Here is a 25,553-nt window from a genome sequence, read left to right as displayed (position 1 = left end):
AAAGTGGAAAACTTCACAATAGTAGAATTCCGTTTCTCCTACCCATGGAAAACTACATATCCAATCATTACTGAATTTGATTTGTCCTGTATCTTTAATAGACACATTTTATTTTTGTCACATATGCTGCTGTCTTTTCATTGGTACCCTTTATCTCTTGTAGCTGCTATCACAAAATCTACCTTAACCTTTATCAACCTTCAATCTCAGTCCTCTAATCCAACCCCTTGGAGTGATCTTTCTATGACATGCATTCATGTCACATTTTTGATAGTGTTTATAGTGCTTTCCCATTGTCGACAGGATGAAATTGAATCCCTTGGAATAGCATACAAAAAAGCCCCATATTTTATTTATCTGTTTCTTATAATTTACCCTCCAGAGATACAGAACTATCTTCCAGCAACCCATATCATCTTTTTGTTTCTGAACATGACACATTCTGTCACACATTGATGTGTCTTTTCTAGCTAAAATACCTTAAGGGTCAGTTTTAGAATTGAGTTTTTTCCCCCATTTTTATATGCAATACTGTGTTTTTTATTTCTCAGAATTGAAGTTTTCAAATTATGTCTTTCTCTTCTGCTTAAGTTACTGTTTTCACAAATAGACCACAAAATCATTGAAATGTTTTTAAACCTTAAAGACGACTTTAAATAAATATTATAATGTAATAAATACATCATTTTCAACAGGTTACAAAGACATTTCTGTGGACAATGAGTAATGTTTTGAACAAATGGTGATAGGATAACTGGATTTACACATCCAAAAGAATAAAGTTGAACTGCTTCCTTACACTATACACAAAAATTAATTCAATGGGTCATAGACCTAAATGTAAAATCTACTAGTATGAAACTTTCATTAAAAAATTAGAAATAAATATCCATGACCTTGGAATCAGGCACAGCAAAGCTTTCTTAGACACTGTACCAAAAGCACAACTTACAAAAGAAAAGTATAAATAAATAAATATTGACACATTTTCATCAAAAGTTAAAAATTAATTTGTTCCTCAAATACTGTCCAAACAAATAAGAAAACTTATAGAATGGGAGAAAATATTTGTAAATCATATATCTAGTAAAGGCCTTGTATCCAGAATATGTATATATATACATATATATATGTACTTCCAAATCGACAATAAATAAAAAGACAAGTAATCCAGTTGAAAAATAAGAGATTAAATAGGCACTTCTCTAAAAACAGATATGTAAATGGCCAGTAAGCACATGAAAAGATGCTCAATATCATTAGCTATTAGGGAAATGCAAAATCAAAACCACAATGAGGGGCTTCCCTGGTAGCACAGTGGTTAAGAATCCTCCTGCCAATGCAGGGGACACGGGTTCGAACCCTGGTCCAGGAAGATCCTACATGCCATAGAGCAACTAAGTCTGTGCGCCACAACTACTGAGCCCGTGCTCTAGAGCCCACGAGCCACAACTACTCAGCCCACGTGCCACAACTACTGAAGCCCGCACGCCTAGAGCCCATGCTCTGCAACAAGAGAAGCCACCACAGTGAGAAGCCCGTGCACCACAACGAAGAGTAGCCCCCACTCACTGCAACCAGAGAAAAGCCCACACAGCAACAAAGACCCAATGCAGCCAAAAATAAACAAATAAAATAAAATAAATTTTTAAAAAAATTCCTAATCTTAAAAAAAAAAAAAAACCCACGAGATATCATGTTATACCCACGGAACACCTATAACCAAAAAATGTTGGCAATGATGTGGAGAAATTGGAAGCTTCATACATGAAATGTGAAACATACAATTATCCTATGACCTGGTAATTCCACTATTAGGTATATACTGCAAAGTAATAAAACCATATGTCCACACAAAAACTTGTACTTTAATGTTAATAAAATTATTCATATTAGCCAAACAGTGAAAATGATACAAACTCTCCATCCAATGATGAATGGACAGACAAAATGTGGTATAGGCATACAATGGAATATTATTCAACAACAAAAATGAAGTACTGATAAAATGCTACCACATGAATGAATGGTGAAAATGTTATGCTGAGTGAAATAAGCCAGTCACAAAAGACCACTTACTCAATCTCTATTTTTTAGGAAATGCCCAGAATAGACAAATGTATAGAGACAGAAAGGAGATTTGTAGTTGCCTAGGGATGGAGCAATGAAGGGTAGGAAGTAACTGCTAATGAGTACAGGCTCTCCTCTTTAGGTGATGAGAATATTTTTAAATTGATTATGGTAATGGTAGCACAATTCTGTTAATATACTAAAACTCATTAGAGAGTTTAAACCTGTGACTAGTATTATATATCAATTATACCTCAATAAATCTGTTAAAGATAATTAAATGAATGGATAAATGGGTCCAAGATCACTAAAACAGACTATAGAAAGTAGCTATTTTTAAGTTTGATCTTATTTTGCCATCAATATTATGAATGACCTGACATTAATTATAATTTGAGGCATCTATACATTTTTGCATTTTTGAACGCGATTTAACTCTTGATACTTTCTGGTGACTTAAGTAGTTTTTGATCCAAATATAAATTCTAGGGACTTCCCTGGAGGTCCAGTGGTAAAGAATCCGCCTTCCAATGCAGCGGACGCAGGTTCAATCCCTGGTCGGGGAACTCGGATCCCACATGCTGCAGGGCAACTGAGCTCACGTGCCACAACTACTGAGGACGCGTGCCTCAATGAGAGAGCCTGCAAGCCACAAACTGCAGAGCCCACGCGCCCTGGAGCCCATGCGCCACAACTAGAGAGAGAAAACCCACACGCCACAACTAGAGAGAAGCCCACACGCCACAATGAAAGATCCCACATGCCTCAATGAAGAATCTGCGTGCCACAACTAAGACCTGATGCAGCCAAATAAATAAATAAATTCTAATATATCAAAACAGTTTATACAGTTTTCATTTTCTTGTTTTCTTCCTAGAATAATATGACATTATTCTCACCTCATAGCACTTTATTTGAATATCAATATTCCATTATATATATTGAAACGTGACTACTGATGAACACAATCAGTAGTCAAAGAATACAAACTCTCTTTTTTCCTAAAAAAAAAAAATTTATAAGGACGTTGAACAGTGAGCTTATAATGAAACGTCATTATTATCTTTCTACATAAAGAAAAGTGAGATGTTCACAAGGTAATCAAATAGAGTTAGCACTCTCTTCAATACAAGATGCAACATTTTCTTTAATGTTTCACCACACTTCATTTTCAGTTATTATTTTGATTTCTTTTTCTAGCAGTGGAGTTTTTGCCCTGAGTCAATGTAACTAATACTGGAGAGTAAAATGCATTTTTGTCACTTCCTATCTTAGTTTTCTTTAACTAGCTTTCAGAGACTCACTCTGAAATGGACATTAAAAGATGCACAGATGTTATGACTAAACATATTAGGATTAAATTCTAGTTTTGTCATGAATAAAGAAAAATAGGTATGATATTTTAAGCAACCTCTCTGACCATCAGCATCTACATCTATAAAATATCTGCAATAACCCTTCCTTTCAGAGTAGTTGAAAATAATAAACACAACGAAAGATAAAATATCTAACATAGTATCTGACAACAAGAATGTGACAAAATATTATGATGATGATTATTGTAATATACGTAATATGTAATAATATTGCTAGCTGTTGAAGGGGGTATGAGCTAGCCCATGGTGGAAAAATTGTAATAGTGAAAAATCTTGTCAAATAGATTATGTACCAATGAAAGCCTGAGTCTTAATCAGTTTTAGATTTAGATAGATTCTAAAGTCTTATGGAAGATTTCAATCTCAATGTTATTGTCATATACTTATTGTCCAATCGTCCAATGATACGATACCAGGTTGAGATTGCTCTCTTTCTAAAAATTCACTTAGAGATTTTTTTGATCTCTGTAGTTTACGTGTTCATATTAGCCTGGTGGGTTTTTGTCAATTTCCTCAGTTAATCTTCATGTAGATTTAAATAACTGTAAACAGCTTCTTACTCTCAACTTTGCTTTTCCTGAGATCTATACAGTACATAGTAGTTTTCAAATGGATGTACTAAAAATAAATGAGATAAACTACATTAAGATGCCTGCAACATGATAGACATTCAGTCTTTGTTATATTCTCTGATTTAACCTCCAGAATCACCCTAGATCCTCTTCAGCTTCTACATTTCCATTTCTGCTTTACTTCCCGAATAGCTGTACACACTCCGGGTCAGAGATCAAAAGGATTCTTTACATAACTGCCTTAATACTGAGTGCATTGACAGAAAAAAAAAAAAAAAACTTCAATAAAAAATTAGGAATAGTGAATTTATATTTTGGGTTTGATGAATATTCAAGTAGTTGGTACATTCAAAAGCAAATTTTTAACGGTCTAACAATTTTCTATGAAATATAAAAAAGTTGTGATTTAGATCTAAAAGTTGTGTTTGACTCCTAGAATTTTGATGTGTCACCATTTTTAAACAACATAATAGTCTTAATTTTATACTACATATTATACTTACATATCTGTCAGTCATATTATGATTTTATGTCATTTATATAATGATAACCTGAACTTCTGATAAGCTGGCATCTATATAATACACTTGGTAGATGTTAATCATGTTTTCAAATATTTATAAGAAAATACAATGCCATAATACAGGGATAACACATAGCACAACCAAAGAAAATCATCCTCCCTTTAAATATACAATATCAAGAGCTTTGAATTCAACAAACGAAACATGCATTATCTAAATGGTATTAAATCATCCAATACCTAACATAATTTAAAATAAGTTACTAATTAATATTATTGCATTTAATGGTTAAATAAAAATTGCTTGTAAATAAGACATTTAACTATTAAAAGACATTTAATAGTTAAATAAAAATTGCTTGTAAACAAAAATTGCTTGTAAATAAAAGACAAAGTATTTGAGTGCATTGATATCCTGTGAATTTATTGTTGATTGTTTTTATAGCTGAAAGTCACGACCATTTTACTAGCAGTGTTTACCATGTCCTACTACATTCTTGTCTTTTTCCTCCCAAATGCAACATAAACAGATGAACCAAAGGTTACATGATATACAAACTAGAAATATAGAAACATTTTAAGTTCAAAATTCCTATTAACTTTCCAATTTCATTTATCAAAATTGCTGCCTCTTTCATTTTACCTGATCACTGCAGAATTAGGTCTGAACTTACACTCCCCATTAAATGCCAGAATTTTGATTTCTTATCATGTACACTGTGGAAAATGAAAGCATTGTTGCCTGAGAGGCCTAGAATAAGAGATAGTCTATTAAGGAAAAGAGATGTGAATTAGATTAGCAAAATAGGACCACCACTTGACACAATATGAAACACTGCTTAGATGTGTCAACATTTTGAAATATTACAGATGGTATTTTAAAAAGGAGAAAGCTATTTGTACCTTTTAAAGTGAAATTATATTACTGTTAAAAGGTAAGCGTTTGTGTAGAAAAAAATACCTAATTGTTTTTCTCCAGTTGGAGCTAAGGAAATTTTAATTTGATGGATGATTTTAATAATAGGTTATCTTTGCTTTTTACATAAAGTTCTACATATATTTACACATGTGCATTAAATTTATGCAATATTTTGTTTATGTCATTATTATAATAATTGTTAATATAGAAGGGGATAAATACAATCAGTAACATAATTATAATATTTGTTTTTTGCACCATGTATCCATCAGTGCTTTGTGCAAAGAAATGGGAACTCAGCCAAATACCTGCATAATTTCTTTGCAAAAATTCATTTAGAAGCCAGATGGATGACCAGTGTATTTATATAAAAGATGACAATTATCTAGAATCAATGATATAATGATACTGATCCTTTTGATTTGTAAACTTAGGATCTAAAAGTATGAATTAAATGATGTTATCAACAATATGGCAAGGATTTTTTCCCCAGTCCTTGTTCAAATATAACCTGGGTGATTCTTATTAAAATTAAATCAGTCTAAATGCTTTCAAATTCATTCAAAGCACATTATTTATTTCCTTTTTATATTTTTCATTGGCACAAGTGAAAAGGAAAAATTCCCTCCACATTTCACACTAATAAATCTTCATGATCTGTATACATACAGAATAATGTCCTACAAGAAGTACATTGTTTAACAGTGCTTTTTAATGTTTGTCATTGTCATAGACCCAGAATGAAGATTCTGGATTCTATTTCTGTATAAAGAAAATACACATAAATATGTTTAATGTTTTAATTTGTTTTTCAAAATCCCTCAAATTATTATTAGGCTGTCTGCTATAAAAATATTCTGGGGCTTCCCTGGTGGCGCAGTGGTTGAGAATCTGCCTGCCAATGCAGGGGACACGGGTTCGAGCCCTGGTCTGGGAGGATCCCACATGCCGCGGAGCAACTAGGCCCGTGAGCCACAACTACTGAGCCTGAGCGACTGGAGGCTGTGCTCCGCAACAAGAGAGGCCGCGATAGTGAGAGGCCTGCGCACCGCGATGAAGAGTGGCCCCCGCTTGCCATATCCAGAGAAAGCCCTCGCACAGAAACGAAGACCCAACGCAGCCAAAAATAAATAAATAAATTTTTAAAAAAATTCTGACATGATTCTTTCATTCTTATAATAGATTATCAATATTAAAGAAAAATGTTCATTAACATTTTATTCTGTTCAATCTTTACTGTGAAGAAAAATAATTGATGAAGATAGGGTATTATATATAGAACACTGGTTTTAATAATATTCTGTCTAAGCCAGAGGGAAGATGAGAAATTATCTGTTACCCATTAACACGGACGGTGCAAAAGAAAATCTGAAAGCCATTTTACCATTTCTAATCTCCAAAAAAAGAAGTCATGGCAACCAATGATCTCTAAAGAAAAGATAATTAATCTGTAAATTATGTTTTTAAGCTATTTTGTTACAGAAGAATCAAGTTGCCCAATATGGCAGATCACCTAGATGGTCTTATTCGGCATCCAAGCTTCTTTCATATATTTTCCAAGGATGCCTCCTAAAATGAAGTATACCAAGAGGACATAATAATACTGCTAACTTTGGAAATATGAACTGCATTTCAAAGATCCCTTATAGCTAGGGTGCTGGGTGTGATTTTTGTTCTGTTATTAGTGTGAAACTTGAACTTCATTGGGTGGTAATTGAGGAGAGAAGCAGGGCAGAAGACCATCCTGTGGGTGTGGACTATAGCAGGGAAGGTGCTTTTAGGGGAATTGGCAGATTCTCATTTCAAAAGGCAGTTCCCTCCTCACTGCAAAAGGAGCAGGAAATATGGTTTAGGGAATGATTGCTGGATGCTCACTTTGAGTCTATCTGCTCATCTCTCTTAGTGATCCTGTGAGTGACTTAATGCCTAATACTTATTCCCTGTTTCACCTTGCGTGTATCATATGCCTTACAACTTAACCCTGACCACTGTACCCATTAAGGACATTTTTATTGTTGTTATCTGGTATTTATTCCTGTACAATACTTTTAGTGCATCATATAGTCCCTTACTGGTTGTATCTTCTTAACTTCACTTTATTCCTCTTATTTGGGGGATGATGTTCCCTCAACTGTGTCCTCTTATACTCTCAATCAGTGCACTAAATCTCTGCCACCAACCTGTCCATCATAGGGGAAATGACCTCTTTGACAAATGTGGGTATTCAATCTACTGGCCAAAATGATTGGTTTAATCACGGAATAAAAACTCAGTGTTACCCAGTTATTCGCTAGGATTGTTATATAAATACTGAATGACTTTGTTGTTATACAATGCAGTGAATTCTTATTATAGCAAAGAAACAAGGGGATAGGATGAGGCCAAGACAGCTAAGAATAAAAGCCAACAAGAAAGACAGTGCCCAATGGACATTCAGGTTGCTTTCATGTCTTGTCTATTGTAAACAGTGCTGCAATGAACACGGAGGTGCATGTATATTTTTGAATTATGGTTTTCTCTGGACATATGCCCAAGAATGGGATTGCTGGATCATATGGTAGCCAAGACATGGAAGCAACCCGAATGTCCACTGACAGAGGAATGGATAAAGAAGATGTGGAATACTACAATGGAATATTAGCCATAAAAAAGAATTAAATAATGCCATTTGCAGCAACATGAATGGACCTAGAGATTATCACACTAAGTGAAGCAAGTCAGACAGAGAAAGACAGATATCATATGATATCATTTATATGTGCAATCTTAAAAATATGATACAAGTGAACTTATTTACAAAACAGAAACACACTCACAGACTTCGAAAACAAACTTACGGTTACCAAATGGGAAATGTGGGGGAGGGATAAATTAGGAGTTTGGGATTAACATATATGCACTACTATATATAACATAGCTAATCAAAAAGGACCTACTGTATAGCACAGGATACTCTATTCAATATTCTGTAATAACCTATATGGGAAAAGAATCTGAAAATGAATGGATATATGTATAACACAATCACTTAGCTGTACACCTGAAACTAACACAACATTGTAAATCAACTACACTCCAATATAAAATAAAAACTAAATTGTAAAAACTTCAAATGTAAAAAAAATTAAAAATAAATAAAAATTAAAAAAGAAAAGAAAGGACAGTGCCTGGGGCAGAAGAGGTCTTCAGCTCCATTCCTGGGGCCCAGGTAATCAGAAAACTTCTTTCCATTCTGTGAAATTCCCCAAAGGCAAAAGTTATGTATTTTTGGTCCAGAGTGTATTATTTTTGTTTCTGATCAGTTCTTTAAGCATTAATAATGATACTTCCTTGCCCTTTTAATTTCTAGTTTAGCGTCAGTTGACTTCTGCATGAAGTAAACCATTGAAATTTTGATGGAAGTTACTCCCTTTCTTCCATCCCAAATATTTTAAATGTTACACACACTGTTTAAAAGTCTATTGTTGTTTTGCATGACATTTTAGGATAAAAAATATCTTTTCGTATTTTAATTCCTTATTTCTATGAAAAATGTCAAAAGGCAGTAACATCAATAGATTTTTAATTGTGTTACTTGACTGCTTAGAGGTGCTTTATTCATATTTCTCAAATAATTATATGAGCAAATTTCACCAAGAAAATAATTTTTTATCACATTTAAAGGGCCTAGGGAAAATTTCTTCCTTAACTCTTTTTTTTTTTTAAACATCTTTATTGAAGTATAATTGCCTTACAATGGTGTGTTAGCTTCTGTTTTATAACAAAGTGAATCAGTTATACATATACAATATGTTCCCATTTCTCTTCCCTCTTGCATCTCCCTCCCTCCCACCCTCCCCATCCCACCCCTCTAGGTGGTCACAAAGCACCGAGCTGATCTCCCCGTGCTATGCACTGTTGGTGGGAATGTAAATTGATACAGCCACTATGGAGAACAGTATGGAGGTTCCTTAAAAAACTACAAATAGAACTACCATACGACCCAGCAATCCCACTACTGGGCATATACCCTGAGAAAACCATAGGTCAAAAAGAGTCATGTACCAAAATGTTCATTGCAGCTCTATTTACAATAGCCAGGACATGGAAGCAACCTAAATGTCCATCGACAGATGAATGGATAAAGAAGATGTGGCACATATATACAATGGAATATTACTCAGCCATAAAAAGAAATGAAATGGAGGTATTTGTAATGAGGTGGATGGAGTTAGAGTCTGTCATACAGAGTGAAGTAAGTCAGAAAGAGAAAAACAAATACAGTATGCTAACACATATATACAGAATGTAAGGAAAAAAAAAAAAAAAAAAAAAAGGCCATGAAGAACCTAGTGGCAAGACGGGAATAAAGACACAGACCTACTAGAGAATGGACTTGAGGATATGGGGAGGGGGTGGGGTGAGATGTGACAGGGTAAGAGAGTGTCATGGACATATATACACTAGCAGCCTTAACTCCTTTTTAGGTAAATGGAAATAAATTCGGCATCATCTAGCCTATACTTTCAATTCTAAATCATATTTAGTTTATTCACAAATATTTATCTGAAATATTTATTTTAAGCTCTAGTCCTATCTTTTGAAGGAAATTTCACTCTGTATATTTTATGATGTGAGCATTTAATGAGTATGATATTGGTTACCTCAAATCAATACAGCCATGACTTACTTTATTATGTTATTTAATGTGGTAAGGGAAAAGTGGTTTTAAGCTGTGTTATTTAAGAATATATAACTATTAAACACTGATACTGTTTTAAATAATACTATTTCCCTTATATAATTTTGAAATAATATTTATCAATGAAAAGAAAAGAAAAACAGGCGGACTATAATTTAAAAATCACTTTCATACAGAATTATCATTTACATATCATGTCAAGGATAGTGATAAACAAATGTGTGTATAATGTTTCTGGTGCAGTTCTCGCAAATCAATGAGTTTGGTTTTACAAAGAGTAAATATATATGCTAATAGAGCATTTGCTTATGTTCCATAAAATTTATTTAATGAATAAATCATCAAAAATATGTCCCTTGCTTCTTAACTAACTTTATATAGCTGAAAACCACATGAAAGTAAATAAGGGAGTAGAGGAGAGAGATTGACATGCATCCCATCAACAGATCAGAATTTTTCTTCATATTTCTCTCATTTTCCCCTCTCGTTCAATAACCAAGTATTGATAGATGTCCCAACTAAGTAGTTTTCAAATTCTGTCCAATTCTCTAGCCCCACTATCACTGTTCTAAATCAGTACTTTGCCGTGTTTGCTCAACTGCATTTTAACAACTCACCACAGCCAGCTTATTTCATTATCCACACCACTACCGTACTTATCATATTATTAAGAATTTATACTATTATGTATAAAATAAATAATATAAACTACGAGGATATACTGTATAACACAGGGAATACAGCCAATATTTTATAATAATTATAAATGGAGTATAACCTTTACAAATTGTGAATCACTATGCTATACACCTGTAACTTACATAAGAGTGCATATCAAATATATCTCAAAAAAACAAATGCGTGTATATATATATGTGTGACTATATAATACGTTCACAGATTAATATGACTATATATTTTTGTGTGTCACTCCTTCAATATTTCCACACAGCCTGTAGGTATTAAACAAAATATCTTTAAATGTTATACAAGACCCTTCATAATTCAACACGAACTTGTCATTGGAGACTCTCCAATAAAACCAATCTTTCTACTAATATCATTATATTTACACAATAAACACTATATAAGCATTTATAATTTTGTACTTAATTTCCTTCTTCTTTCCTGAATATCCTCTACAAACTATAGCATATCAGAAAAACTTGCACATAAAGTTTAAGCTCAAAAATTTCCTTTTCTTTATCTCTTGTCCTTCACCCTCTTCCCAAGCAATTTGGGTTATTTTTTCTCTCTGCTCCTAGAGTGCCATCTACATACTTCTCATATCAACTGACAATATGTTTAAGTATAAATATGTATATTTGTTTCTGTGTGTTTAAATTGTTTATTTTTATCTCCGTACATGGCTACAAGCTTCTGTTCTTCAATTTAAATTTTGTATCTGTATTCCCAACCTCTTTAGAATGAGAATATAAAAGAATAACTTCATAAATATTTATATATTTAATGAAAAACTCATTACAATATCCTCAAAAAATTCTTTAAAAATAAAAGAATGTATATGAAGTTATATTAACTTTAAGAAATCATGTGGAATGTTAAAGAACAGTTTATCTTCTGTATACATGTAAAACAGATGGACAATAAATTCAAGTTCACTTTTTCTGCTACCCAATTAAATTGGTCTCAAAAGGAAGCCTTCATTAGCGGTAGAAATAGAAAGCATTTATTCAGGGCATACTGTTTAACAATTAACCACTTTGCATACAAGTGAGGTCAGAAGGTTCTCCAATGAAAGCCAGTGTGCTTTCTCATATTCATCACTGGGTTTCATTATGTTATGAATGGCATGTGCTATGGCAGCAAGTTTTAGATTCTTACTTTATTCAACAGTAACACTCAGTGATTGCTTTACTAATGTAAAGCATCCTGTTGGAATTCTAAAGAGCGAAGGATATAATACCTTAGCAAATATGGCTAAAAATCATACAATTAACTATTTAAAAAATAGATTGTTTTATTGCATCAGAGTTCTACTAAAGATGAGAAAATAAACAAAGGTGGGAACATATATTTATAGGAGTTACAAAATCACTTGAATTTTGTAGATGATCATTTATTCCATTCAACAAATACTTGCTTTGTTACATAAACTCAACCAAATTAGACTGTTGGATATTCTAAAAAAAAAAAATACTGAATCTGAAAAATAATTCATTTAATCAAGAAGCTACAGAAAATTTTGTGAATGAGTAGTACATGCAACCAACTCTAATTCAATATGACTTTGTTTCTGTAAACACACACACACACACACACACACACACCTAAATTGACACACAGAAAGGCAATTTTGTTGGAGTATACGAATGGGAATAAAAACCAAATGAACTCTTGTTTTAAACTGGTTGTTAAAAAATACCATTATATGATGTGTAAAAGTCCATCATCAAACTCTTCTTTGGGCTTTCAGTGATAATTTAGACTTGGCAAAAAGATGGCATTGAATATTTTGTCCTAAAATGCACTCGCTCTATCTATCTATCTATCTACGCACATATGTAATAGAGAGGGAGGGAAACATATTGAATAAACTATAATTCATAGTACCTAATTAATTATAATAAGTACAATAATTACAGTTCAGAACCTACCACTATACTAGACCAGGTCTCTCTCCTGTGTGACATTTTGGTTTCAATTTGAATTTCTAATCCAGTGCAGTTTGTTTTGGCACTGCTTCCATTTCTAGCATGGACCACAGCAGAGAGTATTAATATGTAATTTGCCAAATAAAACTTCAATGATCATTCACAAGATTTTAAATATATTCTAATTGTAAATCAATTTTATATGTCTAAAGCATTAAATGCAGTCTCACTCTGCTCTACCATGTCCAAAGATAATAATGAATTCTGCATTTGTTATTTTCCTCCTGAACACCTGTAGATAAATTTTATTCAAAGCCCAGTTGTTTGTTGTTTTCAGCTATCAGATTGTCTAAGAATATCCAGAATTTCTTCACTTCTGAAATTAAAAAAAAAAAAAAAATCCTGAAGCATTTCAAAGCTGCAAAAGGTTTAGGTTCATCTTGTGCTGAATTCACTCAATTTGGGGATTTCCTTTGGAAGACAGTACAAAGGAATGTACTATCCTTTCATTAAGATAGTACATAATGAAATGTATGTTTTATATGGTATAGCAGTATTCCTTCGAATACTCTGAATGAAATGTATGTTTAATATGGTACAGCAGTATTCCTTTAACTTCCTCAGGGAACTAAGACAGAAACAGAGCAACCTATAGAGACCAAGCATTTTTGTTGTTGTTGTTGTTGTTTGGTTTTATTTATTTTTATTTTTTGGCCGCACCACAAGGCATGTGGGATCTTAGTTCCCTAATGACCAGGGATCGAACCGGTGCCCCCTGCAGTGGAAGCTTGGAGTCCTAACCACTGGACCGCCAGGGAATTCCCCAAGAGGCTGAGCATTTTTAAAAAGCTTCGTAGAAATTTTTGTTCTAGAGGCTACACACACACACACACACAAACACACACACACCAGTCAGTGTCATTTCACTGATTTAACTCTAAAAAGGTCAGGTTACTCTATATTTTTTGGACATATCCAACCCCTTGTAACTTTGGAGGAATTATCATTTAAGCTTTTGCAAAGAGTTATATACCTCTATGAAGTTTTTCTCTTAATAGAGATAGCCATTTTTTCTTCTGCAAAATATTAGTACATTTACTTGTGCAAATATTAAGTATAGCATGTAGTGTATACCAATTTTTGGTAAATTTATAAGATTGTAAACTTCTGGAAGATAGCACTTTTTCTTATTTACCACTGTATCCTTCTTTTCAGCACAGTGCCTAGCACAAATTTGATAGGTATTCATAATATCTTGGTTGAAATGACAGGTTTATAAGTTCCAGTTCTTTAGCTATTTGAACTGGTCTACTACGTATTTACCAGGCAATGTACAAAATAATAAACGTATATAATAGCATCAAAGCATATTGTGCACCTAAGATGTAATTACTGAGCTATCCATTGAGGTGCAGAAATGTTACTTGTTGCTCCCTGTTCACACAAGAAAAAAAAACAAACACACACACACACACACACACACACACACACACACATTGATATTGAAAGAATTACATTGCTTTCACCAAAAATGTAAACTTAAGCAAAAGTCATAACAGAACAACTACATAATTGAAACCCTGTAATTAACAAATAACATGTACTCATTCACTAAAGCTGGACGATACTATTTGGAATTACTTTAATTCATTATGTAAAAAGTATCATCTCAGTAACACTGAGATTCCATATTTATCTGTAACTTCAAATGTGAATGTGTAAATATAATTTTAAAATATTACTTAATCTTACCCAGTTACATCATTATAGATTATCTATTAAATGGGAAAAATTTTAGGGCCAGTGGCTTTGGGGAAAAAAGTTGGGCTCAAAAATATTCACTGCAAGAAAAATGAAGTCACCCTGAATGTCCAGACATGCTTTACACTTCAATATTATGATACTAAAAATGATGGCCAGAAGATTACATACTCTAAAGGGAATTGTGATTATTAACTTTATGTGTCAACTTGTCTGAGCCATAGTGTTCCAGTGCTGGGTCAAACATTATTTTGGCTGTTTCTGTGAAGGTATTTTTTGGATAAGATGAGCATTCCAGTCAATGGACTTTGCGTAAAGAAAATTATCCTCCATAATATGGGTGGGTCTCATCCAATCAGTTTAAAGATTTACCTTCCCAGACCAAGAAAGAATTCTGCCAGCAGACTGCCTTCAGAATGCAGCTCTTCCCTGGATCTCTAGCCTTCTGGTCTACCCTGCAGATTTTGGACTTACCAAACCCCACAATCACGAACCAATTATTTAAAATAAATCTACTATCTATATACACATTATTTTGGTTCTATTTCTCTGGAGAACCCTGACTAATACAGGGACTTAGGAGTAACCTGATTACATGTGTAGACTCAGCTGCTAGAAAATTATAGTAAAATTGTGTTCCCAAAAGAGACAACATTTGATATTACCTTAACGCTTGCTAACTTCTTAACTGGTATCATTGCCAGTTTGTCATTATTTCATCAGGTTTGGGTGAAATTTTACTAAATACACTTTAAAATATATTGGATACATGTAAAAAGATTTGGGTAAATGTATGGAAACATTTTAAACTCAAGCACACATAAAATGATACACAGAATCAAACCATTACAGATTACTAATCATTAAATTTACAGTCTTACTCCACATATGAGTTGATGCCTCCTATATTGCTTAATAACGTATAATTAATAAGCAAGAAAATGTCTAGCATTTACCGAGTGCTAATTGTGTACCAGCCCTTAAGCTATGCATTTTACATTCACTTTTTTAGTAATGAAAATCTATGAGGTAAAGACTATTGGTAATTAATGTGAGGAAACAGGGTGAGACATGGAAAATAAATTCTTTATACCTACAATAAGTGACTGGACTGGGAAGCAAAGCGAAGTCTGTCTTACTCCAGAGCCAGAGATCTCAACCTGTTGGATAACAGCCTATGCTAAATTGTTCACAGTAAATGGCTCCTTAATAATCAGTAGTTCCTGTAAATCCTCAGCTCACTTGCATTCATTTGGAAATATTTAACTACCATTTTTATTTCAACTGTGCTAGAATATTCATTTGCCAAATTTACTACTACATATGTTCCTCAAACTTTGCGGTGTTATAGCATATGATATCAGCATCTTGGATTTTCAAGGATTTAAAATTTTAGCTCATTCTTACGAAAAGCATGGACACAATATCCTGTTTGATGCTTTATGTTGGATAAAACATAATCTGTGTGTTTTACCAAACATATTTCACTAATGATTGATTTGAAAGATTGTAGTGTGAGAAGATTAAGGGCATGGTCTTTGGAGCCAGGATGTCTGGGAACAAATCTTAGTTCCTCCACTGTCTAGCTGTGTGAACTAAGTCAAATCACTCAAATCACTGGGTCTCAGCTCCTCCAAGTGGAAAAACAGGATAGTAAAAGTGTCCACCTCAACAGGTTTTGTGGGATTTGTATTAGTTCATACTTGTAAAGCTCTTAGAATAGTCATAAGCATGGTACAGGGTTTGCTAGTATTTTAAATAAATACCATATTATTTCAAATAATAGTTTAACACATATATAAAATAATCAGATATTCTGAGGTAAAAATATAAATTGTTTGTAATTTTAAAGTAATATTTCACCCTTTACTATTTTGCCTATTTTGTCTATATTATAAACTTTATCTTATTCTTGGTTCCATTCAGTTTACGATGCTTGCTTAGTCAGCCTTATAAGCCAACCCTAATTCCAGGCAGAGAATCAGCCATCCATTATGTTAGCTCTGTTATTTGGGATCAGTGGTTAATGGATTTCTAATGTAGAGGGAAGTTTTTGTGTAACTGAGACATCATTTTGACAGATGAGGTCGCCATAGTTTTAACTGATGTTCTTTCAAGCCTGAGGAGTGCTTGCTTAAGTAGGTTCAGCTGAAGCATTTCAGAAGCAATGCATGGTACCTACCAGTCTAGATTATTCTATACAGATACATATCTTTTATTGTTTAAATTTTGTTTCAAGGCTTTTTAAAAGCTTTAAAAATGGATAAAAAACAAAATTCTTGTTAATTAAACAATCTTTTTAATGGATAGTTTGAAAGGACTAGACATCCGCAGTAGAATGAAATGCTGTCTTTGATGCAATTTTCATTAATTTGAATTCAAAGTTATTAAATTCAGTGTCTTGTTTTTAAACAAACCTCTGCTATTTCATTTATAGTATCATATGTTCTGAATAAAATGTGCTAAACAAGAACAGCTAAAAAATAGAATTTTATTTGAAATCTTATTTTTTCCTTTCTATTAAACCACCACTATTATCACAGTAATATTAAGGTATAATGTAATTATGACATTTAGGAAATCAAGGCATTATATGTTTTTAGACCATTTTCTTTATTAATAAAAAAGCAAACAAAATTGGAAAATTACTTTAAAATTTTTATGCTACCTTGAGTAGTCAAAATATCAATTTATAGTTTAAATGAGGTCAATTTAACATTTTTGTTGTACACTAAAAAGAAGCAGTATGTGTGTGTGTTGACAATTAAAATAGCACAATTTTCAGACAAGTGAATCAAAAGAAAAAATTATAATGTATAAAAAGCAAATAAATTTTAAAATGTAATGCTCTCAGTAGAGTTCATCCTTATAAGTTCAAACACTTATAAATGAAGTAGAATGTTGTGTGGATTTTGTATTTAAATGAATATATTTCACTCTGTCAATAGCAGGAAATAAAATAATCCAGTGTTTTGTTTCTGTTTTTTTTGTTTTTAGAGAAGGGAAAAATGAAGATTCTGGAAAGAGAGGGTCAAGTGGAGATACTGGCCTTACTCAGGAGCATGGACAGTTCAACTGCTGTAAGAGGAAGAAAGTTAGAGAATATATGAGTAAGAACAAAGTAGGTAACACAATTTGGTAGAGGGAGCACATAAAAGTTCTTTTTACTTGCTTCCACTTTTCTGTGAAATAAAATGTAGGTTTATTAGCTAAGAATAAAAAATGGAGAGCCAGTACAGGGAAACTAAGAAGAGAAAATATAAAATAGTAAGTAGAGCAGAATATGAATTGACTAGGTTGCAGAATAATAATAATCCAGTGTTTTCTAACCTTTCTCTTCCTCAAATTCACTTGAAGTATTTGTTGGAAACAGAGATTCTCGTGAAGACTTTGATTCCATGTGCAAGTTCGCCCAAGAATCTCTTCTTAAGGGACCACAGTCAATGTTAAGATTATCCAAAATTAGGAAACCACAGTTAAATAATCATTAAGAGTGTTTTATACAAGTAGTGCATTAGATAATACCAAAGTTTAAAAAATGAATAATAGTTTTTTATCCTAAATATGGGAAATATGACATATACATATACACACATATTAACAAATGTAATTTCAAATAAAAACTAACTGTAATCTGAAGACTTCAACTGTAATTGATGAATATAATACTATGTAAAGAATTCAGGAGGAGGAAACACGACACTCTGGATAAATGATTAAATGATCACGGAAGGAAGGAAAAAAGCCTCAATGCAGGCTTGAAGTTTTTTGTTCTTGTTTTTTAAATCAGAAGACTGAACAACTGAGAGGAAGGGCAGGGATGTATTGTATGTAGGGAATCACATCAGTGACGGCAAGGAGGGAAGGATGCAAGGTATCTTTAGAAGATAACACATCTCACTGAAGCAGTTTTCTTATAATCTATAATAGGAGATGAGAACAGAGAGTTTTAGAGTACTTTTATACATTGGGTATATATTAATTGCTCATAACATGCAAAGCACAAAGCATAATGAGGAAAAATGAAAATAAAGAAAGATCCATCCTCAAGGAACTCATAATGTTGTGTATTAACAGGCAATTAAGCTATGGAGTGATTTGTGTTACGGGAAGGTAAAGCAGAGTATTCTACAGGAGAACATAAAGAATGACCATCTATATATGGAGACGAGGGCTAAGAGGGAGGCTGGTGAGGCAGAGTTTAGGGAAGGCTTTCCTGATGTCTAAATTGGAAGATGAGATGATAATCTACAATAGCATGTGGACATAAGTGTGGATGTGTACGTGTGAGGTGTGTGTGTGTGTGTGTGTGTGTGTGTGTGTGCATGCATGCACAGGCATGCACATCTGTGAGTATTGGATCAGATTGGGCTTTCTAAGCAAAGTAAGCTAACTCAATCCAATGATACTGTAATGACATGACCCTATTTATGTTTCAAAACCTGTCAGTCTGACTGAAATATTAAATAATGAAATGAAAAAGTCAAGTCTAGAAAGAAAACAAAAATAAAGACACTAATTGAAACAGTAGAAAGAGTGTTGGAGTAATTCAAGGAAACATTTTCAACAATTGTTTGTTGAACAACAATTGCTTCCAAAGTATTTTTCTACATACAGGAATACAGACAAGATTGTTGTTACCTTGGTACCTGTTAAAGGGCAAACACTGAGACTAAAACATAAATAAGTAAATGAACAAGATGTACAGTTAGTAGCAATTATAATAAATGGGATGTACAATGACTGAATGTGAGTAACATTAGTAACAAAGACCCCTCAATGGAAGTGGTTGATAAGCTGATTAAGCAGAATAGGTCCACCGTGACAAGATCCAGGGGAAGGGTTTCACCAGCAGAGAGGAGACAGCATTAAATCAGACCACGCTGGGTGTTTGAGTAGCAACAATAAAAGCCTGGCATGATCTGAATATGATATAAGTAAAGGGAAAAGTGTGAGTGAGTTTAGAAAGGCATCATGATTGTGACTTTGAGTAAAGTGGTAATACTGGAAATGAATGAACAAAAATAGACCTATTAATCATATAAAAAGCAGGATACATCAGTCCGACTTCGGGGCCTTTGGAAGGTAATTAGGTTTAGATGAGGTCGTGAGGTTAGTCCTCATGATGGTATTAGCATCAGATGGTAAAAGAACGTAGTTCTCTCTCCATCCTCCCCCATCGAATGTATAAAGACAGCTCAGAGAAAGCGGGCTTTCTGCAAGCCAGAAAGAGTTCTCATCAGAACCGGATCATGCTGGCACCTTTATCTCAGAATTCAAGCCTCCAGAACTATGAGAAACATATTTCTGTTGTTTAAGCCACTCAATCTACAGTATTTTATACTGTTATAGCAGCCTGAGCAGACAGAGACATGAATTATTTCAGCTTTCTGTGAGCTTTAAAACTTCCAGCTCCCTCCTATTTGTACTTTTTGGACAATCAGTTTGTTGTTAATCATCTTTGCTCTTCTGTTATTTTTCTCTGTCTTTAATAGTATTTTTAAGTTAATATTTACTTTCTCCAACTTGATTGTGATATGCCTTAGCAGAGGTATATTCTGCTAGGTGTACAGAATACACCTAATATGCCTTCGTGTATTCTGGTTTGGATTCACAGAGATTTTAGACTTTTGAGTTAGTAACTTTTTATCAAATTGTAATACACACACACACACACACACACACACGTCAATTTTTTTTAGTCTCCCTTCTCTTACTGCTCCTTCCTGGAAGTCTCATTACTCATTTTTAACACTGCTTGATAATGTAGCACAGATCACTGATTTCTCTATTTACTGGCTTTCTGCCCTTAATTTTGGGTGGTTTTTATCACTATATCTTCAAGTTCATTGATCTTTTTGTCTGCAGTGTCTAATCTCCTATTACTTGCATCAAGTGACATTTTGATTTTAGATACTGTGCTTTTAATCAGTGTTTTTTCTGAGTTTTAATTTTTCTATTACTCTTTATGTTTACGTTTCCACTTCTTGAACATAAGAAGTATCATGTTTAGAATAGTTGTTTTAAGTCCTTTTCTGCTAGTTCTATCATCTTGCTCATTTCTTAATCTGGCCTAGTGATTTTTTTACATGTATGTGGGTAATAATTTTCTACTGTTTGAATGCCTGGCAATTTTTAATTGTTTATCAAATTTCATGTTGTTGGATGTTGGGTTTTGCTGTGCTAGCTTAATGTTTTATATTTAATTATATGCAATTAAGTTACTGGGAATCAACTGGGTCATTTTAAGTTGTGGATTTTTTTAATCAACAAACTTTATATCTTAGAACAATTTTAGGTTCACAAAATTTTATTAGACATACTACAATATAGATTAATAATTTGTAAAAATTTTTTCTCATTATTTTCTGCACACATTTTTAGAGAGCAATAATCCCATTTAAAGGGACAATCAAGAGAAAAATTTCTTCCTACAAAAAAATCTAGTCAACCCTAAAAAATTGAGCCCTAGCTCTTCCATTCTTAAATATTACTAATGAAAATTCTTTCAAAGGTAAATAAAAGAGTATTAAGACAAATACTTTGGAACATGCAAAAGTTGTTGACATAGATTATAAACTTATCAACAATATGTAAACCACATTAGATAGATATCTAATTCTTGAATCTGGAGAAAACAAGGCATATTCTTAAATTTTCCTTTAGAATTACCAGAAAGTTTTATAAATTGTTCCTGTTGCTACTCTCCCAATATTTATTTAGTCCTTTTGAAAATGATCATTGTAATAAATAATAGACTACTAACTAAGATATATGTTAAAAGTGTCTTCAATTTTCTTCCATTTCTCTTGACATTGACGCTTTATTATCAACTAGTTAGAAAAGAATTTTCTTAAAATAAAATTAAATGACCACTTTAAGGAGAATAAAGTTTCAGGACAAATATCAAAGATTCTTAAGGTTAGATCTTCAGATGATTTAACTTAGACCTTTGAATTTTATCTATATGTGACCATAATAAGAAAAAATATTTTACACTGAAACCATATATGTCATGCATGCCTATGATACAGATACAGATATAATCTGAAAGAAAATATTTAAGATCCAAATATGGGACACTGCGAAAGCAGTTCTATGAGGAGAGTTTAGCAATACAGGTTTATCTCAGGAGACAAGAAAAATCTCAAATAAACAACCTAACCTTGCACCTAAAGAAACTAGAAAAAGTACAAACAAAACCCATAGTTAGAAGGAATTAAATCATAAAGAGTAGAAATATGTGAAATAGAGAATAAAAACAATAGAAAAGATAAATTAAGAGTTGGTTCTTTGAAGAGAAACAAAATTGATAAACCTTTAGCAAGACTCATCAAGAAAAAAAGAGACAGGATCCACAAAAATAAAATCAGAAATAAAGGATAAGTTACAACTGACACCACAGAAATACAAAGGGTCATAAGAGATTACTAAGAACTAGTATATGCCAATAAGACGGACAATCTGGAAGAAATAGACAAATTCCTAGAAGTGTACAATCTCCCAAGACTGAATCAGGAAGAGAAATATGAAGAGTGATCAACAGTAATGAAACTGAATCAGTAATTAAAAAAAAACAAACACAAAACCTCCCAATAAACAAAGGTCCAGGGCCATACGGCTTTACAGGTAAATTCTACCAAACATTTAAAGAAGAGTTAACACCTATTCTTCTCAAACTATTTCAAAAAATTGCAGAGGAAGGAATGCTTCTGAACCCATTCTAAGATGCCAGCATCACCCTGATAATAAAACCAAACAAAGAAATCACAGAATAAGAAATTTACAGGCCCATATCACTGAGAAACCTAGATGTAAAAATCTTCAACAAAATATTAGCAAACCAAATTCAACAATGCATTAAAAGGACCACATAACATGATCAATTAGGATTTATCCCAGGGATTTAAAGATGGTTTAATATCCACAAATCAATCAATGTGATACACTATACTAACAAATTGAAGAATAAAAATTATATTATCATCTTAATAGACACAGAAAAGCTTTTCACATAATTCAACATCCATTTATGATAAAAACTCTGAACAAATTGGGCATAGAGGGAACATACCTCAACAAACAAAGGCCGTAGATGACAAGCCTACAGCTAACATCATACTCAAAAAGGTGAAAAGCTGGAAAAATTCCTCTAAGATCAGAAACAAGACAAGGATGCCCAGTTTTGCCACTTTTATTCAATGTAGTATTGGTAGACCTGGCCACAGCAATGAGAAAAGAAAAATAAATAAAACTAATCCAAATTAAAAAGAAGTAAAACTGTGATTGTCTGCAGACGACATAATACTGTATACAGAACATACTAAAGATGCCAAAAAATTAAAACTAGTGATTTAATCCAGTACAATTTAGGATACAAAATTAATATACAGAAACCCATTGCATTTTTATAGACTGACAATGAACTATGAGAAAGAGAAAGTAAGAAAACAACCCACTTAAAACTGCATCAAAAAGAATAAAAACCTAGGAATAAATCTAACTAAGGAGATAAAAGACCTGTACTCAGAAAACTATAAGATACTGATGAAAGAAACTGAATAAGATACAAACGGAAAGTTATCCTGTGCTCAAAAATTGGAAGAATTGATATTATTAAAATGATCATAATGTATTATGCTATACACCTTAAACTTATACAGTGCTCTATGTAAATTATGTATCAATAAAACTGGAGAAAAAATAATCAACATCCATGCTTTAAGCAATACACACTATATTTCAGTCTATTCAATTACAGTCTATTCTATTTCATATTTATTTTAAAAGTAGAGATAACTCATTAAATTGCCTTCATGACCCAGTAATAGGTTATGACCTGCATTATGGAAATCATTACTTTATGCAGTCCTCTATATCTGGATATACCAATGCAAAGCCACTTTGAGCCACCCTTCTTGGTGAATGGATGTAATAATTACTAAATATTATATTAATAATTACTAAATATTATATTACTCATAGTATTTACTAAATTCGAGGCACACATCTATGAAACTTTCATATATAACTTCTCACAACAAATCTTATAAGGAAAGCATTTTGTAGAGCTATGTTTGACTCTGAGTTTTTAAATAGTACGTTTCCAGATTCAGGAACCTTCTCTTATTTACTGCCTTTAAGAGATTCTTAATAATGTTTTTTACTGATTTAAATATTGTTGATATAAAAACATATATAAAAAAAGAGTGGAGAAGAAAACCAGATTTTCTTCATCAGCATGTCTGGCATACTGCTTGAACATCAAGCAATGACTGTTATAATTGAAAACTAACAACTCTTCAGGGAGTGACTGTATTTTATTTAGAACACAGATAAACATAAAAATTACAGTTTTATGAAGTGATAACTTGCATAAATGGTTTAAAGAAGGCATGGAAGATTGATTTCATGGGCATTTACCTGGCAATCAGATGTCATGTATCCATATCTGAAAAGCCTAAAATTATGGTCACATTGAATTAAGTGAGAAGTCTTGTCATCAGATAAACGGACATTATGAATAAATTAAAGGAAAGTAGTGTTTAAAGAGTTGGTACTGCAAGTACACTCTTTGTTCATCCAAGTAACTATTACTTTGCCAAACAGAATGAGAAAGTCATTTTTGCAGTTTGTCATGAGTTTTTAAATATAAGTAAAGATATTATATATATATTTTCTTCACCTGGAATGTGCTTTAGAGAGCCTAGGATTGTCCACTGAAGTACAGCTATACCTCTGTTGCACTGTCACACCTTCTCAGGCATTCTGGGGACTACCTCTCTCATCTCATTTCAGTTTCACCTAGCCTTCCAAACCCCACCCCACTCTTAGCCAGGGTTCCTGTAAGACTAGAGCAAAGCATTCTCCAGCAAAGCAATATAAAAATGATGTTTGAATTCTGTTTTAAAGTTATAGATATCATCCAATATAACCTTAAAAATAGTCCTGGGACTGAGGTGTTATCAACACTTTAGAGAAGTGGTGTGGGGAATCCTTTGATCAATGCTCCCATTTGTTGTACTATTTATTTTTGTATAGAAGAATTTAGGAGACTTTTAGGGCTACTTTTCCTGAAAAGCATTATAGTCTTCAAACACAACTGACAAAGAAGAAAACTAATCAGTTAAAACTGTAGTACAAATAATCAGATATATATGGCAGAATTAATGCACTGACTAGCTAAGATGGGAGGACGGTATTCCCCTCAGCTTTCCAAATAGTCTATGAAGTTTTTCCATGTTGGATACCATTAACACTTGTTTAAAATCTGTAATTGGTAGCATCAACGCCTCACATTACATAAAATAAACATGTCTTCTTCCTTTACATTTTACATTTTAGTGTTTAAACGTAGCCTTAATCAGACACTTTTCTTTACTATGTTAGTACTATTTAAATTATGATGATATGTGCTAAGAAACAAATGTAAGACTATACAATGAAAACATCAAAATTCTGTGACAGGTCTGTTTTCACATCTTAACACAGGGGAGAACAGAATCTATTTTCTGCTTTAAAATTTGTTACTTGAATATATTATTAAAATTATTTAACCACAAGAATTTTAAGAGAATTAAGTGAGCAGTCTTGTCATCAGACAAGACATAATACAGACATAATACATATGGTTAAATGCACCCCCAAAAAACACATTAAAATATAGCTATAGGTATATATTTTTGTCATATCAATAAATCCACATACATTTCCTAGGATCTTATTACTTGAGTATTACTAGAAAAATAAAATTTTCTTCCTTCATAAATTTGAAATAATTTTATACTAAACTATAAGAAAAAATAAACTGCTAATATATAGTACAGTACACAGTATATATAGTAAATAGTCATACTATGAAACAAACTTTGCTTTTAGAAAAATGACTTAGAATCCCAATATAAGTATTATTTTAATTGTAAATCTACTTTATAATGTTTGATTGACTAGTGCTGAGACACACAAAGTTAGAAAGGATCTAAACATTCATTAAAACAAGTTTAACCGACATAAACAGAGTTCTTAAAATGTCTTTT

At 32.6% G+C, this 25,553-nt stretch overlaps 1 long non-coding RNA gene across 1 annotated transcript; it reads right to left on the bottom strand.

Annotated features, from left to right (window-relative positions):
* Positions 1–1,285: 1,285 nt before the first annotated feature.
* On the bottom strand, positions 1,286–25,087 carry LOC309628966. Its single transcript, XR_014244810.1, has 2 exons — positions 9,911–25,087; positions 1,286–9,143 (listed from the first exon to the last, which is right to left on the bottom strand). It is a non-coding gene; the product is annotated as an uncharacterized lncRNA (long non-coding RNA).
* Positions 25,088–25,553: the final 466 nt, after the last annotated feature.

The sequence above is a fragment of the Balaenoptera borealis genome, assembly GCF_965194805.1.
Source record: "Balaenoptera borealis genome assembly, chromosome: 5".
NCBI lineage: Eukaryota > Metazoa > Chordata > Mammalia > Artiodactyla > Balaenopteridae > Balaenoptera > Balaenoptera borealis.
Note: the sequence above shows the minus strand (reverse complement) of the source record. Positions and strands in the feature narration are given on the sequence as shown.